This window comes from Chionomys nivalis, chromosome X, assembly GCF_950005125.1.
Source record: "Chionomys nivalis chromosome X, mChiNiv1.1, whole genome shotgun sequence".
NCBI lineage: Eukaryota > Metazoa > Chordata > Mammalia > Rodentia > Cricetidae > Chionomys > Chionomys nivalis.
The window spans coordinates 59,264,183-59,285,151 of NC_080112.1; positions in this window are offsets into that span (position 1 = coordinate 59,264,183).

Below are 20,969 nucleotides of genomic sequence, written 5' to 3' on the forward strand. Positions count from 1 at the left end.
GGCAATACACATATTAATGGAGATGAGTTAAATTCATATGTAAGAGTTAGAAAATAAGAAGCTAGAGCTAATGGGCCAAACAGTGATTTAGTTAATACAGTTTCTGTATAATTATTTAGGGGTTAAGCAGCTGAGAACAAACTAGCAGCCTCTTTACTACAGAATTGTGTGGCAACATGGGGTTACCAAATCCACTTAAAAGCCTGAGATAGCTTGGGAATTAATTATAGTCAAAAATAATAAAATTTAAGCATGGATTATTAATAGCAGCATTTTCTCAGGTGGGCTCTGTTTGCTACAGGCAAGCACTCTCACTTAAGAGAGGCTTCCTGACTCAGCTTTAGCTGCAAAACCTTGCAGCTCTTTTAAGAGGTCCTGCCACAAAACACTTAATGGTGTTGATAAATAGCTGATCACATGCTTTAAGGTGGACCTTGAAATGCCATAGAATTGTAGCAATAAGCATGACTTCAGCCAGTAACTCTGCCATGAGGCTGGAATCTCAGAAAACTAAGGAATCGAGCTGGATCCAGCCGTCAAAGTCACAACTTTAATCTTTGCCATATGGCTTAGCAATTAAAGACTCATCTAGTCAGAAAAAGGGACATATACAGTAAAGATAGATTCAAAGGCAAACAAAACCTTTAAATATTTTCCAGTGTGTTTAAATATTTATAGGCTTGAAGACAAAGGAAAATTATAAAATCCTTAAAATATAAAAGAAAGAAAGATAGTAGTTGGGTTTGGTGGCACACACCTTTAATGCCAACACTTGGGAGGCAGTGGAAGACAGATCTCTGTGAGTTCAAGGTGTAGTGACATATACCTTTAATCCCAACATTTGGGTGGCAGAGGCAGGCAGATCTCTGTGAGTTCAAGTTGTGGTGGCACACATCTTTAATCCCAGCACTTGGGAGGCAGAAGCATGCAGATCTCTGAGTTCAAGGATAGCCTGGTCTACAGACTGAGTTCCAGGTCAGCTGAAGATACACAGAGAAACTCTGTCTTAAAAAGCCAAAAATTAAAAATAAAAATAAAAAAATAGAGTTTAAAATAAAGCCATGTAAAGATGGAAAATACAGAGAGTCTGGATACTGTATGTTATTATGTTGTCTTTGAACTGCTTGACAGCTGAGGAAAGAGCAAGAGCTGCTAAAAGACATTTGAATATAAATGATGCTGGATTAATAAAACATATTTTGTAAATGACTTCAAAACTGAAGTCTAAAGATATGTTACTTCGGAGAAGAGGTTTTGCTTTTGTTTCCACAGAAAATGAGAGTCTGTGGATTCATTCTGGGCTAAGAAAAACAATGTTTGATCAAGAAGATCCCCATGAGAAATCTCTGATAGGAACGGATGGCTCAGATGTCTGAGTTCTACATCTAGAACAGCCTCAGGACTGCTGGCTGAGATGATCAAGGATCATCTTCACAAGATACTCCTCACAGGATATTCCAATCAGGACTTGATCATAATTCTAAATTTTCTTGAGGTCCCCATAAGATTATCAGTGCCTCCAATCAGCAGGATGTATCCTGGAAAACTATGCCAATTTAAGATGTAAAAATTAATTAGTAAGAAACCTGAGATACTAGGCCAATCAGTCTATAATTATTGTAAACCTCTGTGTGTTTATTTGGGACTAAATGGCAGTGGGACCTGGTAGGACAGAAACCTCTGCCAACAACAATATAAAACCATTGTAGTTAAGGTTACAAGTTGGAAATATCACAATACTTGAGATACAACAGTTTAAACAACAGTGGGAATGGACTTAGTTTATTTTTACTATAAAATGGCTTTGAAATCAAAGTTGTAGCCAGTCTGGTTCATCAGCTAAAGATCTGTCAAAAAGAGGTTTTCAAGACAGAAAGAAGAAAACAAAAACAAAAGAAAATGAACGCAAATTTAGAAACCATAGAGTTTATGCTGTTTTTGTCAAACACAAAAGTGAACCAAGCTTTTAGGCATGGGCTAAGGTTGCTTAAAAAGCCCACTGTCTAGACTGCACTGATTATCTGGAGATATAGAATCTAATACTAAGTGAAGTTGCACATGTTGAAATGTAAGCAGAAGTTTCTGTGTCCCACAGCAGCTCTCAAATAAACACTCAGAAGCTTATATTAATAATAAATGCTCACTCAAAAGCTCAGAATTGTTAATATATAACTCTTACATTTAAAGTTAACACATATTCCTTATTTATTCTCTGTCACATGATGGTACCTTTATTAGCATGGCACATTCATCTCCTGCTGCCTCTGTGTCTGCCTGGTGACTCCTTATTCACTCTTTTCCTTCCCATCATCCTTAGTTTGGTGACCCCACCTATAATTCCTGCCTGGCTACTGGCCAATCAGTGTTTTATTAACCTAATTTAAGTCACAAACCCTTACAGTCTATAAGAGAATTATTACACAGTATTTCTCCCCTTTTATCTAATTAAAAAGGAAGGTTTTAACTTTAACATATTAAGAGTATACACAGCAAAACCAGTGATCAAGTAAGAGTTATGGTTACAATATCTAGTCTATTTGCATTTGGCCTAATTAGAGAAAATACTCAATTATCTATCTTATCTTTGTAAATCCAAAGTTGTGTTCCTAATTTAACTTTTACCATAACTTAAGAAAACTATAACTGTCTACTCTTCAAGTTCATCAAGGACCCCAGAAAGATGAAATGTTACCTAATGACATGGATATCAGACTGACACCTAAAGAGAGGAAAGTCACCCAAAGTTCCTCTCTAATATTAGGGCAACTAACTCCTGCCTACAGGCTTAGCATATCTGACAGACATTCTGTAGAGAATTTTGAAGGACTGTCCTATATTGTCTTGGCAAAGTTCAACAGCTGACTTTCTTGTGTATTTTTAGTTCCAATTGGATAGTAACAGTCAGAAATTGAGAGAAATGAAATTTCTTTGCCCACATTGATAGTTTTTGCCATAGTGAAAATAAACTCCATGTGGAGTTTCTTTTATGCCCATCATCCTCTCTGAGGTAGATTGGTGCTACCAGAAGAAGACATGTCTAACTATCAAGAAAAGTCTAAGCTTTTGATAACAGCTTCTAATTCTTTGTGACTTACAGGTCTATTTAAATTGTTCACCTGGTCTTGATTTAACTTTGGTTTATGGTACTTATCTAGAAAAATGTCCATTTCTTTTACATTTTCCAATTTTGTAGCATACAGGCTTTTGTAGTAAGATCTAATGATTCTCTGAATTTCCTCTGTCTCTGTGGTTATGTCCCCCTTTTCATTTCTGATCTTGTTAATTTGCATGTTCTCTCTCTGCCTTTTGATTAGTTTGGATAGGGGTTTGTCTATCTTGTTGATTTTCTCTAAGAACCAGCTTTTTGTTTCATTGATTCTTCGGATTGTTTTCTGTGTTTCTATTTTGTTAATTTCAGCTCTCAGTTTGATTATTTTCAGTCTTCTATTCCTCCAGGGTGAGTCTGCTTCTTTTTTTAAGAGCTTTCAAGTGTGCTGTTAAGTCTCTAATGTGTGTGTCCTTTCTCCATTTTCTTTAAGTGGGCACTTAGTGCTATGAACTGTCTTCTTACCACTGCTTTCATAGTGTCCCATAGGTTTGGGTATGATGTATCTTTATTTTCATTGATACATTAATTTCATTAATAATTATTTAATACATTATTTTCATTGATTCATTAATACAATTTCCATATGGTTATTTTGGGGGTTAAGCTAGCCTGGTGGAATGGAAATAGGGGTCTGTGCTCCTCATTACAACAGAGTGGCTCCCAACGTGAGGCTGCCCTATCACAAGGCCATGGCAGCTTCTTTATTCAACCAATGAAATCAACCACAAATACAGAAAGACCTCCTCCACCAGAAGTATTTTGTGAGGATGGATCACCTTAGCCATTTACCTTGAAGCTGTTCTGGATACAGACCTCAGAGGAAACTTAAACAGAGGTACTATGAGATGTTGGATCATTTGGGCTATTCACTCCCATTGGAGATTTTTGAGGGTTCTAACTTGATCAAACCTGATTTTTCTTAACCAGGAATGAATCCACAGCCTCTCATTTCTTGTGGAAACAAAACATAACCTCTCCCCCAAAGTGACATATCTTTTGACTTAAATTTTAAAGTCAAAATAATTTTAAAATATATATTGATTTAATATAACAGTTTTCATAATCCAAGGTCTTTTAGCAGTCAAGAATTTAAAGACATTGCAAAAATATACATAATCCAGACTTTTTGTGTATTTTCTATCTTTATGTGGCTTATTATATTTTTTGTTACTCTATTTCTTTTTTAAAGATGTTCTTTACCCTTTTACTTTTCTCTTCCAAGCCAACATATATTTTTAAACATACTGTAACCTGGTCAGAGGTTTTTTTTGTCTGAATATGTCTCTATTGCATATATTGTGTATCCTCCTTTTCTTTTTTTTTTTTTAACTGCATCAATCTTTAAACTGCTAATCAGTATGGCTAGGACCAAAAAAAAATAAAAAGTGGTGGCTTCAGCAGCTGGCTCTAACTACTCCTTTGGTACCTGAGAGACTAGTCTCATGGCAGGGGTATAGGGTAGAGCTATGTTTACCATCCCTGTTCTGGGAAGTTTCTGAGTTCATGCTGCCTCTGAGTTGCATGCAACTTGCTGTTAATAAATTACAATTAAGTGTTTGGTAGCAGTGTCTCTTAAAAGAACTGTGCTCTTTTGCAGCTCACACTGAGTCAGGAATCCATCTCTTAAAGTATCAGTGCTTCTGCTCATCTCCAGCACACAGAGCCCAACCTGAGAAAAGGTGCTATGAAGAAGCTGTGCTTGCTTTGTTCTTTTGTGTGTTTAGGATATTCTTTTAGCTTTCTCAGTTTTTATTTAGAAATTTTGACGCTATGTTGGGTGCCATAGATAATTGGAGGTTTCTGTGTCCCACAGAAGCTCTGTGCTCAGATGATAGCTCATGCTTGATACTAGCTAACTCTTACATTTAAGATAACCCACATTCCTTTTTTATGCTCTTACGCATTGCAGTATCTTTATTACTGTGGCACATTCATCTTCTACTTTTTATGCATCTGGCTGGTAACTACTCACTCTGCCCTCTTCCTTCCCAGCATACGTAGTTTACTCACTATGTCTATACTTCCTGTCTGGTTACTGGACAATCAGCATTTTATTAAAGCAATTCAAGTGACAAATCTTTACAGTGTACAAGAGGATTATTCCACATCATTGAAATCTAATCAAGGACGTTCACAGATTGTAATCTTAATAATATTCAACTCATTTACCGTTCTGGTACTGCAAGCTTGAGTTTGTATATTTCACTCTCATTTATTTTTTTCTTTGAGAGGGTTTAAAAATAGGGTTTCTCTGTGTAACAACCCTAGCTGTTCTGGAACTAGCTCTGGTCAGGCTGGCTTCAACTCACAGAGATCCACCTGTCTCTGTCTCCCAAGTGCTGGAATTAAAGGTGTGCACCACCACCATCTAGCTCATACATAGTTCTAGTATTAGAATTTATTTCACTTTTTCTTACTTTCTGAAATTGTATTGTGGCTTTGAAAAAAGGAAATGCATCATACCCTTGGATTTCTTATTTCTCTATACCACAAGGAGTGATAACCATATCTGAAAGAGGAGAGTAAAGGTTTAACCACCTAAAATCCTCAGGAAGACTGAGAAACTCCTGACAGAGGGTTGACTTGACTGATAACATTTGGCTGTTAGGATAAAGGAAGTTTCTAATAGGTGAGGATGAGCATACCAACCTCCTTTGCTATTTACCAATTTGAGATTGCAGGGTAACTCACCTGCAGGTGGGATCTTCCACTCCCAAATTCACTTTATCTTCATTATAAAACCCCAAACCCCTGTATACACTCTCTAGTTCCCTAAAAAGTCTAATGTCCTTCACTGCTGTGAATAAAGGACAATCTGCTTTTGAAGATCCCTGTATTCTTTCTTTTATTTTCATATTACCTTCTTAAATACCAGTCTAACATAAATGATGCATTTCTGATTTCTGGACTTTGGAATGGAAGTTGTGCTGGCTCAATTTATGTCAACTAGAGTCATATGAATGGATAATACCTCAGCTGAGGAAAATGCCTCCATGAGATCCAGCTGTAAGGCATTTTCTTAATTAGTGATTGATGGGGCAGGGCACAGTCCATTTTGGGTGATTCCATCCCTGATCTGGTGATCATGGGTTCTATAAGAAAGAAGGGTGAGCAAACCATTAGGAGAAAGCTAGTAAGCAACATTCATCTGTGACCTCTCCACCAGAGCCTCCAGAATACTGCCCAGTTTGAGTTCATGTCATGACTTCTGTCAAGGATGAACTGTGGTGTGAAAGTAAAAGTCAAATAAACCCTTACCTTCACAACTTGCTTTTGGTCATGGTGCTTCATCACAGCAATAGCACTTTTAATTAGGGTAGGTATTATATGTAAATTTGATCTTTAGTCTTAAATGTGATGGTTATATATTAGTTACCAGTCTCAATGCTGTGAAAAAGACTAATTGTAATCATTTATGGTACCATTCCATGGGCAAGAGTCATGGACTGAATGTAAAAGGCTGGTGGACTCAGGCACAAAAAAAATCAAATGAAAGTGAGCTGAACACTTGAATTAATGAATATGTTTCCTGACTGAAGATGCTATGTGACTAGCTACTTCAGCTTCTTGCTTCCCTGAGCTTTCTCTTTAGGATGGTCTGTATTGTAAAACTATCAATCAAAATAAACCCTTTTCCATAAGTTGCTGTTTTTGTCAATGAGAACAGTAACTATTATGGAAAATTGTTATTGGACGTAGAGGATTGCTTAATATATCTGAGCATTCATAGTAAACCTCATGTTGTGATTGTTGGGCCTTTAGAACTGTTTGGAAACTCAAGGTAGAAAAATCCATTGAATACCGTCTGAAGAGTTTAAAAGGATATTCTTTTGAGTGTTTGAAAGACCAGAAGATCAAAAGAAATGTGGATTCTGAAGACCCGACATATAATGTTTTAGAAGGAAATAAGGACTCTCTTGGTAATTGGGTTAGAGGCCATTTTGTCATGATCTAGCAAAGAATAACTGCATTCTGCTTTTATCTTTAGAGCTCAGATGAGGCTAAATTTGTAATGAACTACTCTGTTTAGTAGAAGAAATTCCAAGGTATGAGAGAATTTATGTTATGGTATGTCGATTACTCACTACTCTTACTTAGGTCTATGTGAAAAAGCAACAAGAGGACCAGAAAAATACTTAAAATGGGTTATTTTTGAGAAGTGCTCAAGAGAACTTAATGCCACAAAGTATATAATGAAAAATACTTGTAATTGTTACAAAGAAATTCCTACTCTGCACTAAACAAATAGAAAAGGTACCTAGAACCCAAGAAATTACCAATGTAAGGATCCATCTTCTAAAAACCATAATTCATTTCAGAGAAAAGACCTTAAATCAAGAATGCAACTGAAAGGTCACTTTGTTTGAAAATAGCTTTCTGGGCATAAAGGTGTCATTACATCTTTACTCCCAGGAAACCTGGCTCCACCCTGAACTTGCAGCAGAATTTGGTAGCAGGAGCCATTTGGAACTTGTTTTGCAACATCATAGATACAAGATTGTGGGGCTCATGGAAACTTATGTTCAAAGGGCCCCAGAGGCCAATACTTTACCACAGTGTGAAAATACTTGGGAAGAAACACTGAAGGGACACTATATAAAGATATGAAGGGGAGAGTTAATTTTAAATGGAGATCCTAGGATGCTCAAGGTTTCAGGGTCATGAAAAGCTTAAAAATGGAGTTTTACTGGGGAAGATAAGAAGTAAGGAGTGGAGCTAACACAAGCAAAAGACTGTAAGTGCGGCAATTCGAAAACATTACAGACAGTAGTTCCATGCCTTTTGGAGCCCAGTTGATTTCAATATGTGCTCTAGAGGCCATATACCACTGCAGGTTTAAGTGTTTGCCTGGCAAGGCTTTGGTCTTCTTTGGCACCACCATAGCTGACTATTTATTCATTCTTCCCTTTTGTAAAGAGAATGTTTACTTTTGATGACATTGTATGTTTGAAGCATGTGATTTGTTTTAGTTTTTCATTTTGTTAGTTTTCTTTAATAGTGTTTATTTTTTGACAATTACAGTTGCTTTCTCAATAGCATTCTTTTTTTGTAGTTTAAAATTCCCTTTTTTTTTCTTCCACAGGGCACACATTTTTTTCAATCTTCTCCCCAACATTTTCCTCTTATCGCTGTCAGTATAGACCCGGTGAAGAGCAGTGAGTAACAACTGTATTATACCCTGAATACCCTCTTGTCTTAACTTTTTTTTCACTGCTTTTTAATTTATCCTTTTCAAGTTCTCAGGATATCAACTGAATGTCGCAAAGAATATTTGCTGTAGAAAAATGCCATCTTTCTTTATTGTGCTATGACTTTTTGACTGTTTCCATCTATGAAAGCTCATTAAGGTATAAGCTTAAAAAGAAGCATTTATAAAATGTTGAATATATTAAATTTTGAAAAGTCACACCTATTAGTACATATTAAATTTATGACACTCTAAAGAATATTTTTAATTTAGTATTATATAATGCCAGAGAGTAGCGTAACCAAAATATTCGTATCCTACTAATGTAACAGATTGTTAATTTATTTTCAGAAACTTTTTAACAGTATTTCCTAAGAAATGTAGGCATCTGCTCACCTGTAATCTATAATTTTATATCCAAGACAAATTAAGCTGTTTACCTGTGGATATGTCTAAGAATATTTATATCTGCTTTATGCATAATATATCTCTAGTTAATGTGATTTATATATAAGTTTATACATGGTAGAAACAGAAGTTGTGAACATATTAATATTTACAAGAGCATGGTTAGATGTTACATATATAATTTTCAACAAAACAAGTTAAATAAAAATTATTTAATAAAGTCTAAAAAGGAGCATGATGTTATGTGTTGTCCTTGTAATCTCAGCACTCTGGAGATAGGCAAAAGAGGATCCAATGATTGAGGCCAGACTGGACTACATAGTGAAACTGGGAGACTAAATCACAAAAAAAAAATCCAAAATAGACAAAACAGAGCCAGATGTACATGAATAGATATTGATAAATAAAACCTAAAAAGTTTACATTGTAAAAATCACGTCCTGTTCTTAAATTCTCTGATGACTTCTTTTTGTTGTCTTTAAAGGTAACGTCTTACTAAGTAGCCCCAGTGGCCTTCAATTCACTATATAGATTAAGCTGGCCTTCAACTCACAGAGTTAAGGTTCCTCTTTTCCAGGTGCTGATATTAATACTGTGGGACACCATGCACGACTTCCAATCAGATCTCAAGTTCTTATGTCTATTGCCTCATATATTTTCATTCCTGACTTGTTCTCTAAGCTCTGACCACATTAGTGCCCTCTTTCTTCCTAGAATTTTGAATAAAGTAAGTTCCTTCATAAACTTTTTCACTTGCGGTTTTTTTCTGAACACTATTTTTTCCTAAATCATTCAACTTGTCAGTTTGTCCCTTGGAATTCAGGTTTATGTCTTTTCTGAAACCCAAAAACAGTTCTTCTGTCATTTTTATGAGAAGTTTGCAGGTTTTGAGCCTCAATGTAATTTTTATGCCTAAGAAAAAACTATTGTCAAATTATGTTTTTCTTGCACCCTCTAAAATTGAGAGCGCTATGAAATGGCATTGAGAATGATAGTTTAGTGGATTGCAGAAAATTTTTATTCCAAAATATAAAATTAAATTACTGTTTTTATATTTATATTCCATCTTCTGTCATACTTCTGTGTTATTCCTGAAATTCCAAAGGTCTAGACGTCTCAGTAATGATTATATGCTAAATTAAAATCCCAGATGATATGATTACTTTTTCTCAATATTCTGAATATAAATTGTTAACTATTTATTTGTAAAACATAGAAACATATATTTTATACAGAATGCAGCATACCATCTAATTTGCTTTTCAGAATTTCTAACTTTCCAGATGCAGGTGGGCCCTTAAATGCTCTTTGATGATGATGATAGTTACTGAAATTTCTTATATATCTTTCTCCCTAAAAGTCTCGATGCATATGATGCTTTTAACGCTTACTGTATTTTGTCACTTGTAATGTTCTATTTTCCCAGTTCAAACTATTCTATAGTTTATAATATTGAACTCTTAGCTTAACAATGAGGTGATGTAATAGATCTCAGTGTCTAGTATTTTACTTACTAAGTGGTAGCTAACTGGAACTCATGTGCATAAGTGAACAAATTTCATGAAGTTAATGAATAGAAAAATCCATTATAATTAAAATTATACATGTTTTGCAGAACATATTCTTAATATATCATACTGTAGTGATAATTAGGTTTGATATCCAATCAATCAAAGTACCCAAAGTTCATTCAAAGAAAGACAACATTTTAGGAGAATTCATATGAACAAAATCTATAATTGTCCAAGTCGCCAATTTTGAGTAATTATTTCTGAGATTAGTATTCTTTCCATAAAAGCTCTGTAGTTGCTTATTAAAGGTTGAAGTGTTTTTCTAGAAACAACTAGGAACACAGAAAAGTACCAGAACATTCAACATTTGTTTGTACATAATTTAAATAATCTTTTGCACACCTTTGATAACAGTAGTTGTGGTTACTCTGAAATTTTGTTATTCAAAACTCTCTTTTCAACATATTCCATTCATAGCTTCATCTACTTTCACCTTTTCTGTGTCTGGTAATTTTTTAATAGAGTTTGGAATAAGATAGAGGGCTTTAGAGGCATTTCCTTATGTGATCTTTCTCTTACAGAGAGATTGCCTCAGTTCTAACATTATTAGATTTAATACTTGGTACTGTGCCTAGGGATTATCCTTTCTAGTGTGTCAACTAAAAATCTGACTTATTCCTCAAGGTCTTTCAAATGGGTCAAGACTCCCCTTTTTCCTCAGAAATGAGTTCCCTATGGAATCTCTGTTTGTATCTCAAGTTTTTTCATGTATTTATTTGTTTAACCTTTCAGAATCTCATTGAGTATCTGTTTAATTTAGGAACTGGCCAAGGACCTGAAATAAAATTTCTACATATATTTTAGTGTTCTTTTTCTAAAGTTAACTCTTGCATATCTATCAATTCACCAAGTCTCAACCATCTCAATTGCACCTATTATTTTTTTTTCTTGTCTCTTCAACTCCCTGAGCCTAAATTCTTTGGATATTTACTTAAAAACATTTTTTTCTGTGTATGGGTATTTTGTCCACATGTATGTCTGTTCACCACATGCATGCGTAGTGCTGGTGGAGGCCAGAAAAAGGGGTTGGATTCCCTGAAAGTGCTCATTGTGAGGTGCTATGTAGACACACCTGGACCCTCTGGAAGATCTGCTAATCCATCTCTCTAGCCTTTATCTTCAAATCTGTTTTGAACTGAAAAATGTGCTTAAATGTGTAAACAATTGCCTGAATTTCCAATTTAGATATGCTCTTATTTGCTACGATCATATCACCAGATATTGTTCATTAACTAAATAGGCAAATTCTAAGTGTACCACTGTTCTACATCCATTTGCTATGAGCTTTCCTATTAATGACTACATTTCCATATAGCAGTTCGTTACATGATAGGGAATGTCCATCACCCAATGGCTTTTGAGAGGCTGGACCAGCTTGAGGTGTGGTTTTGGGTCCTGCATGCTTTACTCTCTCTTTCCACACTCCACATCTTGATGTTGGACCCCCCCCCCCCCCGCCGCCATTCCTGTTCCATAAGTTTACACTTTTAGAAAAAAAAACTTAATATATTCAGAGTAATCTTGGGATTATTTGACTTGTGTCCCCCCTATTTGACGTGTTTAGGATCATTTATACATCTACCACTCAAGGCCTTATATTTTCCTAGTTTCAGGACTCAATATTTCTATAGATAAGAAACCTACTTCCTAAATCAATTGCTTAATATCCTGAAGTTGACAAGGAGAGGATAGATTGTGGTGGTATTTTATTTGTGCTTTCCAAATAAAGTTTGCCTGAAGATCAGTGTGTGGAGTTAACCACACTGGTTAGCCATAGAGGCCAGGCAGTGGTGGCATACAACTCAAATTCCAGCACTCAGGAAGCAGAGGCAGATCAATTTCCAGGAGTTCAAGGCCAATTTGGGCTACACATGATTGAATCAGTCTAAAAGAGATACAGAGCTAAGCAGTGGTGGCTCACACCAATAATCCCAGCACTAGGGAGATAGAAACATGTTGCATGAGTTCTAGTAGGTTTTAATAACAAAGACCCAGAGTCAGATATTGGGGAAATGCTGAGAGGTCAGAGAGATGAAGGAGTAAAACCACAGTCACCTTTCCTATTCTACTTCCAGCCAAAAAGTAACTGAGCTCCTATAATGGGGAATCTTTGTCAACCAATTATCTTAAAGAGGTGGAACCAAGTTAGGATGTGGCTTTCTGGGACGCAGAGAAGAACAGCATGAGGCTCAGGTGTCTTCTCTTTGAGTGGTTCCCTCATAGCACAGATGAGCTTAGACTTCTTGTTCCTGTTTTGTGAGTTTTATCCTTATAATAAATAAAAATATAATTGTTTTATCTTTAGCTAGCCTAGTTATTTCCACGCAATTGTAGGGCTTGGGTCTTCGGTGGCTCTAGCCAGTCACCATCAGGCTCCATGACATTCATTTGGGTATAAAATTTTTGTTCAGTGGCTCTGAGTAGCCACTAGCCAAGGCCCTTCATATTTTCTCATTAAATTTCTCAGAGCACCTTGGCCACCTGTGACTGCGCGGCTGGCTTCTGGGTCCAGTTTTTCCAGCACTCACAGAAGTTCAGGCAGGACACGGAATTCCCAAGGTGTCTTGGTTTGGCATTTCTTTCTTGTTTTTGTGCTTGTGAAACTGCTGACCAGTCAGAGACTTCCAGAGAGTGCACAGTCAGTAATTTACACTGAATAATTGTTTTAAATTTGAGCATATCTTTCAGTATTTAATGCTAAAATCAGTTTCAAGCTGGCCATATGGCTACAAATGTGCCAAAACACCTACTGGCAGGTAACAGTTATTGCACCTACTCCAGCTCAAACTCAACCACAAGTAAGATTTATAATTTATAGTATAAATTATAAATTTATAATTTAAAAGGGCAAGATGATGGACAATTTAACAATCTAAAAATTCAATAGCTTTTTTACTTATACGCTGTATGATGTTATGCAAGGTTTATATAATTTCCTTCCTACATTCCTCTATTTTATTCTGGGGATTAGCTTTGTCCTTCATATTTTCTCCTTAAAAGCATGGTTTGATAATAGGGCCAAGAATTAGGCACTTTTAAAAATGATACAGTCTTTACAGACTGATAATGACCATCTAAAAGAAAAATTCAGCACTCTGGAGAAGGATACAACCAATTTGACAAGCAAAACCCAGTCAATGACAGAGGGCGCTGAGACATTGTCTGAGAAAATTTGTACTGTTAAATATATTAATCAAACTCTGTCAAATGGTTATGATATATTGACTGATAGAATGTCTCTCCAGGAAGATAATATGCATGCTATAAAAATTATGTCCAAGGATGAGACATTGTCTTTACTGGAAAGACTTCACACCTTGGAATCCTCAATGAGGGCATTAGAAAAAAAACACTGCACAAGATATCCAGACTTTACAAAAGGTAGTGGTAAAAAGATTTAAAATGATTGAGAAATTTATCAAATTTCATGACCAAGGACAAAAGGTACAAAGACAAAATGTAACCTTATCAGTATGTACCAAACTCCAGGATAGATTACCCAGAGTTGTACCTGCCTTTCTGGCGATATAATCAAAAAAGCAGCTGGCACCAAATACCATAAGATAATCAAAGAATATACATGGGAACCCATATGTATGACTGATCTAAAATAAACAAACAATTATATCTTATGGAATGCATTTGTCCTTCATTAGCAACATGGTCAAAACATGGGCTTCAAACAACAAGGCAACACCACAAGGTTGGATTCAGTTAGTCTCAGCGGTCCTAGAAAATGGATCTCAGCTGCTTTAGAAGTGTTATTGGAGAAAAGAAGCAAAAAAATTAAAACAACAGAAATAAGCAAAAGGACTTGAGATTTCCCAAGATTAAATTCTGGGCAAGGAACAATACACCAATCCTCAGGATCAGGCTCTTTACAATGAACACATCTTGTCACTATGTAGCACAGAAGCTTTAAATGCTTGGGACAGGATTTTAAAAAAATCTATATTATGGTTAAACAGAGTCAGAAAGAACCCTTTAGTGACTTTTTACAAAGATTAACTAAGGTTGTACAAATAGGAGTAACAGTCCCAAAAGCTAGATGTGTACTAATTAAATATATGGCTTTTAAAAATGCCAACTTAAAATGCATGAAGATCCTTGGGGCTTTATAGGTCAGAACAACACCAATGGATAAATGAATCTTACATACAATAAATGTTGAGACACTTAACTATAGTACTAAAGCTTGGGTAGGAAAAGCAATTTCCAATGGTATAAGAAGCCATCAAAATACCAAATGCTTTAATTGTAGTAAAATAAGACATCTAGATAGAGATTGTAGACAAAAAAAATCCTAGAAATAATGTCTTCTCAGGAAATGGCAATAATAGGAGGATTCAGTCTTCAGGTATATGTAGGGGATATGGCAAAGGTCGACATTGGACGAATAAATGTAGGTCAACAAAAGACAGACAAGACAACCTGATACTGTTAAAAAACTACTTAGGGGGCCTCTCACAGGCCCCCATAACAAACGTGGTCCAATAATTTCCAATTGCTATAAAAATATCTCTCCAAAAGAATTAAAAAATTAGGTACCTACTGTAAAAAAAAAAACATATTGGTCTAGATGATAAAATAAATGTAAATGATAAATAAAAAACTCCAGTAGGACATAGAAAACATATATTCTGGCAGACTACTATAAATAATCAAAGACCAAATCTAAAAGTGTATATAAATGGCATTTTTATTAAGGGCTTGCTAGACATGGGTGTGGATGTATCATTACTCTAAAATCTTGGCATCCAAATTTACCTCTTCATGAGACAGATTTTCAGTTCCTAGGAAATAAAGCCCTATTTCAAATAAAACAAAACACAAAGATGAGTTAAATACATAGGGCCAAAAGAATTAATAAAAGGACTGAGGCCCTATATAGCTAATATTACAGTAAATTTGTGGGGTCGTGACATATTACAACAATAAAATACCCAAATTAACATTCCTACAGCCCCCAAAACTTATGTTTGTGGGGCAAATATTAAAAGATATTATAGAAAAAGGTCGCTAGCCATTCAGATTGTACAAAAACACAAAGCAATTGTCAAACCTTCAGAAGTACTAACGGCCCTGACTTAACTAAAAAACAATATGGGTTAAGCAATTGCCTCTAAGACAAAAAAAGATACAGGCTTTTAAACAGCTGGTACAAGAACATCTGTATACTCACCATATTAAAAAAATTGCCAGCCAGGGCTGGAGAGATGCCTCAGAGGTTAAGAGTACTGACTGCTCTTCGAAAGGTCCTGAGTTCAATTCCCAGCAACCACACGGTGGCTCACATCTATCCATAATGAGATCTAGTGCCCTCTTCTGGCCTGTAGGCATACACGTAGGCAGAACTGTATATATAATAAATAAATCTAAAAGAAATCTATCAGCCCTTAAAATTCCCCTGTATTTGTTGTTAAAAAACAATCTAAAAATTAAAAAAAAATGGTAACAGATCTTAGAGCTAACAACAAGGTTATTCAACCTATGGAGTAGCTCAAAAAAATTGAATCGGATAATAGATAATTTAGTTTGAACTTATTCACCCTAATAATAATAGTGGGTAATAGTGTAAATACTTGTGATTTATTATTTATGGATAATTTACATTGGTATAGTTTTTTATATATTGATACAAATTCAAATTACATTTGTAATTTCTGTTTATAATATTTGTACACTTATTCAAAATTATTCTATCAGATTGTATACATGAATGTTTCTACCTCTGTGTAGGACATTTTATATATTGATACAATTTTTAGGATATATTTTCATATTGCATTATATATTATTCTTACATCTGATCAAGATACTTATACATTGTTTACATTTTGAGGTCATTGTCCTTATTTACTGCACATTTGTTTATAGGTTATTTAATATTCTGACGTGAAGTCTTTAAGTTATATAGGTATTAAATATTACAGGTCGATAGTTGTTCATGTTTCTTATACATATAGTCAGATTAATTAGGTTCTTTAGATACATAGTAATTGTATTCTGCCTAGATAGGTAATCTTCAACCACTTTAAGGATCTGTAAAACATGGCATTTAAATAACTTAGGGTTCTGTTGACTAGAGACATGATTGCTCCTGACAGTACCAATCTATTCCCAAGAGAATGTTGAGCACTGAAGACACTTCACTCAGAGTTTGTTTTCTTCTTGGCACAATTGGCTTTTGGGCAAGGAATTGCCCATGCCTCAACCACTGACAAAGTACATGTTATCCAGACTGGATAAGCAGGACACAAGTAAAAGGACTGTCAAACCTCACCAAGACAGGGAAAGATGGTTCTAAAAAAATCCTGCCTTTATGTTGGTTGTAATTTTATATTTGATATCATTCCTATGTATATAGCTTTGTATTGGGCTTGGATTGCTCTTACTTAGACAAAAGGGAGAGGTGATGGGGAATCTTTGGCAACCAGTTATCTTTAAGAGGTGGAACCAAGTTAAGGTGTGGCTTTCTAAGACCTGGCAAATAACAGTACTTAGCCCAGGTGCCCTCTCTGTGTGTGGTTCCCTTGCAGCACAGCTGAGCTTAGACTTCTCATTCCTGTTTCATGAATTTTTCCCTTATAATAAATAATAATATAGTTGTTTTTATCTTTTATCTAGCCTGGTTATTTCCTGAATTGAGCTAACTTCTACACTTCTATATCCTCCTGTCTTGTCACTTCCTCTCTCTATCCAGCCATATCACTTCCTGTCTGTCTGTACAGAACTACAGACATCTAAGGTTAGTTAGAGGCTAGCTCTGCCATCTGATCTTCAGGCAAGCTTTTTTTGTACAAATAAGCTATCACCACATTTCCCCTTTTTGTCTAAAAGTTAAAAAAAGAATAACTAATAAAAGGAAAGTCATATACACTATGTATAATAACTATTTGCAAGATATACAGGCAATGAATACATCAAAAATGTCTCATCCATTAACAGTTAAAAAATTTAGAAAAATCACTCATTCATTCTATCTTGGTGAGTCCAAATGTTGTACCTAATTCACTTTCTTTTCTAACTTGCATTATCAAAACTATCTTTTTATGGCTCTGAACCTTATCTGCTTTACATTACTTTATTGAATTTCCTTTTTAAATCTGGTAACAAGGAAAATTATAATTATAAAATCCTCAACTCCATCAGAGTCCCAAGAAGGAGGTAATATTAACTGAGAAAACAGGTAGTATGAACAATTGAATTCTAAAAATTGTGAGAAATGACAGAAACAGTAGACTGCCTGGACAGAAACCTAAGGTTTCTGTGCAAACGTTGGGGCATCCACCTTTGGCATATAGACCAAGCATATCTGACAGACTTTTCTATGAAGGATATTTTGAATGGCTGTCCTATATTGTCTTGGCAAAGTTTGACAATCCTTCCTTTTTGTGTCTTGGTTGTCCAATTTATATAGCATACTCTCAGCAGTCAAGGCAACAACACTTTTTTGATCAGTGGCTAACCTTTGTCACAAAGAAAGTAAACTCCATGTGGAATTCTTCAATGCCCATTATCTTCTCTGAAGTACATTGGAGCCAGGAATCAACATGTCTCATTCTCATAAAATTAAAAAAAAACTGTTTTATTAAAATATCTCAAATGTCATATTCTATAGATCTCTGAAGTGTTTGAAGATGACCTGCCTATCTAAAATATATCTCTGTTTGACCTTGAAAACATACCTAATATTATTATGTTTGATTGTAATAGGTGACTAATTACTAACCTATAATTCCTTCATAAACAAAACACTTGGTAATAATAACTTTCAAGGGATAGAAAATTGCATTACATTGTTAAATAAATTACACAAGTACAACAGCTTGAACAATATTACAAATATATGTACAATATGTTCTAACAAAAATAATCTCAACTTTTTATCAATACACAAAAAAAATTCCAAGTCAATGTTGAATATTTAAAGCTAGTAGTTACATTTTTGGTTTAAAAGTAGATATAATAATTACCTTTTTATCATATTTCTATATCCCCCTTTATTTTTATCAGAGTAGATTCAACTATCTACCCTTATATAGTATCATATCTAACCTCCCTTTTTGTTAAAACACTTTGAATCTCATTTCCTTTGTTCAACTTTCTTCCTGACCATAACCAATAACAACTAGTAACCAATTCCTATAGATGAAATTCCTGTCCTGTCCAGCCCCACAGCCATTCAGTTAAACATAAACACATAGAGGCTAATATTAATTATAAATTTTTGGGCTACTGCTCAGGCTTATTATTAACTAGCTCTTATGGCTTACATTCATTAATAATTCTTTTCTTTGTTTAGCCACGTGGCTTGGTAACTTTTCTTAATAAGACATGCAGGACAGAAACTTCTATCTACAAAACCCCCTAAACAATAACAAATATCCAAAAAACCCATTTAACGACTGAAAACCACAGAAATCCCCATTTGGGAATGTGGGCATCATATTCTTAAATTTACTTCCTGCTGTCTGGGGGTAGCAGCATATTTGGGGAAACCTGTAAAAAAAGTTTAGAATGAATGTCACCTTTTGAGAGAGGTACCTGTATCAATTACTGTCCATTCCAGTCTCTAAGTAATGGGAAAGTGCAGGGCTTGTCTCAAGTCCTGGTTCAAATAGTCTTTAAGGAAGGATCATCTCAGCTAGCCACCACAAAATATTTCTGAGCAGTTTTGAAGTCAAAAACAAAGCTTTAAGTAGTGTTTTTCAGCTTAGTGGTGTAATCATAGGCCTGGTGGAATAATTGTTGTGGGGCCCCATCCTCCCTTTGGGGATTTCAAATGTTGCTGCTAGGGATAGTCTTGGTTTACTGCAGAAAACTTAAACATTTTAAATGTCATGAGCATCAGATATCAAAGAAGTTAAAAAAAAAACTTCAAAGACTCAAAATAGAACTGAAGGATTATGAGATTAGTGGCAATAAAATATCCCTTTAATTTTGAATATTTTTCTGTTCCATATCAGGTGGCTCTTCTGACATGATACAGAGATTTTGGATTTTAAGGAGAGAACAATCCAACTCAAAAGTCAACTTTAATTTATAATGGGACTGGGATTATAAAAGATGTTTGCATTACATGTCTGTAGACAAGAGCAGAAACAAACATTTTGGAAGACTTATGAAATTTGAAGTTTTATCCTGTTGGAAATGTGGTATACCAGTAGGTCAACTTACTTTTTTTCTTGGAATATTTTACCTTGATGATTTATTCTTTTTCCTCAGATGTCTCGTTTGTCCAATGATCTTCAGATTCCTTAGTTCGATGCTTTTATTCTCCTGAAAAGACAAAATCAAAACCCTTCCCCAACCACAATTTTGAGAAGGTTCCCTTACGGCAAGTTATATCTGATCAAATGAAAAGCATTTCTTAATTTTAAAGTTAGTTTTAATTGAATGCCCATGCTTGTTTATTAACTATTACCTCTTCTAATTAAGGGGTGTCTCTATCTTAAATCTAATCTTTTTCAATTTTGATGGTAATTATACTTTTCTTCTCCTGTGAAAAGAAAAGCCAAATCCCAAATAAGGTCAGTAAACTGTGAGCTGTAACACACCTGAGCAGAGAACACAGGTGGTAAACAGCCTGACAGAGGAAAGCTGCAACTACCATTATGTAACCATGAGCTGGGCATGGCATCCTGAGAAGATGGAGTATAGGTAAAGCCCACAACCCATGGAAGAGAGAGGGAGAGAGAGAGAGAGAGAGAGAGAGAGAGAGAGAGAGAGAGAGAGCTTGAAAAAAGCACAGGGGACTATTTGAAAAAAGCAGAGTCAGTGCTGTGGTGTTTGGAATCCAGGTGCTTCTGTAGTTTGTGTGGCTGCTGGAGACTGTTTTAGAGAGGCTACAATGGGAAAATACCAAACTCACTCAGAGGCTGGTGGTGAGAGAAAAGAAAGCCTAGCCATAGTGGATGTAACCATGCATGCATGCACGTGGGTCACGCAGGGCCCTTTATCATTCAGGCACTACTCCTGAGGGCTTGTCTGCATGTGCATAGCTCTTTAACCTGGAAGTATCAGCCTTATGTGGCTGAAATCATTATATTCCACACTATTGTTTATTATAAAAATATTGAGAGTATGAGATCTTTTAATGGGTGGGAGTGGGGCATTGTAAGGTCTCTCATGAACTGCTTCATGCTGATTTTGTGGGCATCAGTGAGTTGAGATGCTTGCCCACGTCCTGGGGTGGCTGATTACTTTTGTGTTTTTTTCCGGACTCTGTGGAACTGGCTGGCTGGCAGCTTGAACCTTGCAAGATGCTGGAAAGCCAGAAAATTATGTCTGTAAAAGTTTTTATATCCAAGTGATTAAGGGAGGAGAGTCTCAAGATGGAAGATAGAGGGGGGGTTATTTTGGGGAGTGGAGGAAGATATTTCCCAGGGGTTCCCCAGACCAGAAATGATAAGGGAAGAATTAAATGATACTTATTGTGGGTAAGTCTGGTCCATTTAGGTAGGTTCAATTGACTCCCTGGAGCTTATGAAAAAAAATTGGAAAAGAAATAAATTTTAGATATATTAAAAGCTTATGATTACAATGATATAGTGTTGGAATAGAAGATGGTGGAGAGGGGGAGGAAAGAAGGTGAAAATTATTAAAAAAGGGAATTATTAGACCCTTTAAAGTTTTACCTGAAGTAAACCTTAGGGCACTTGTTTTCCTTTAGCATCATGGTATTACCCTA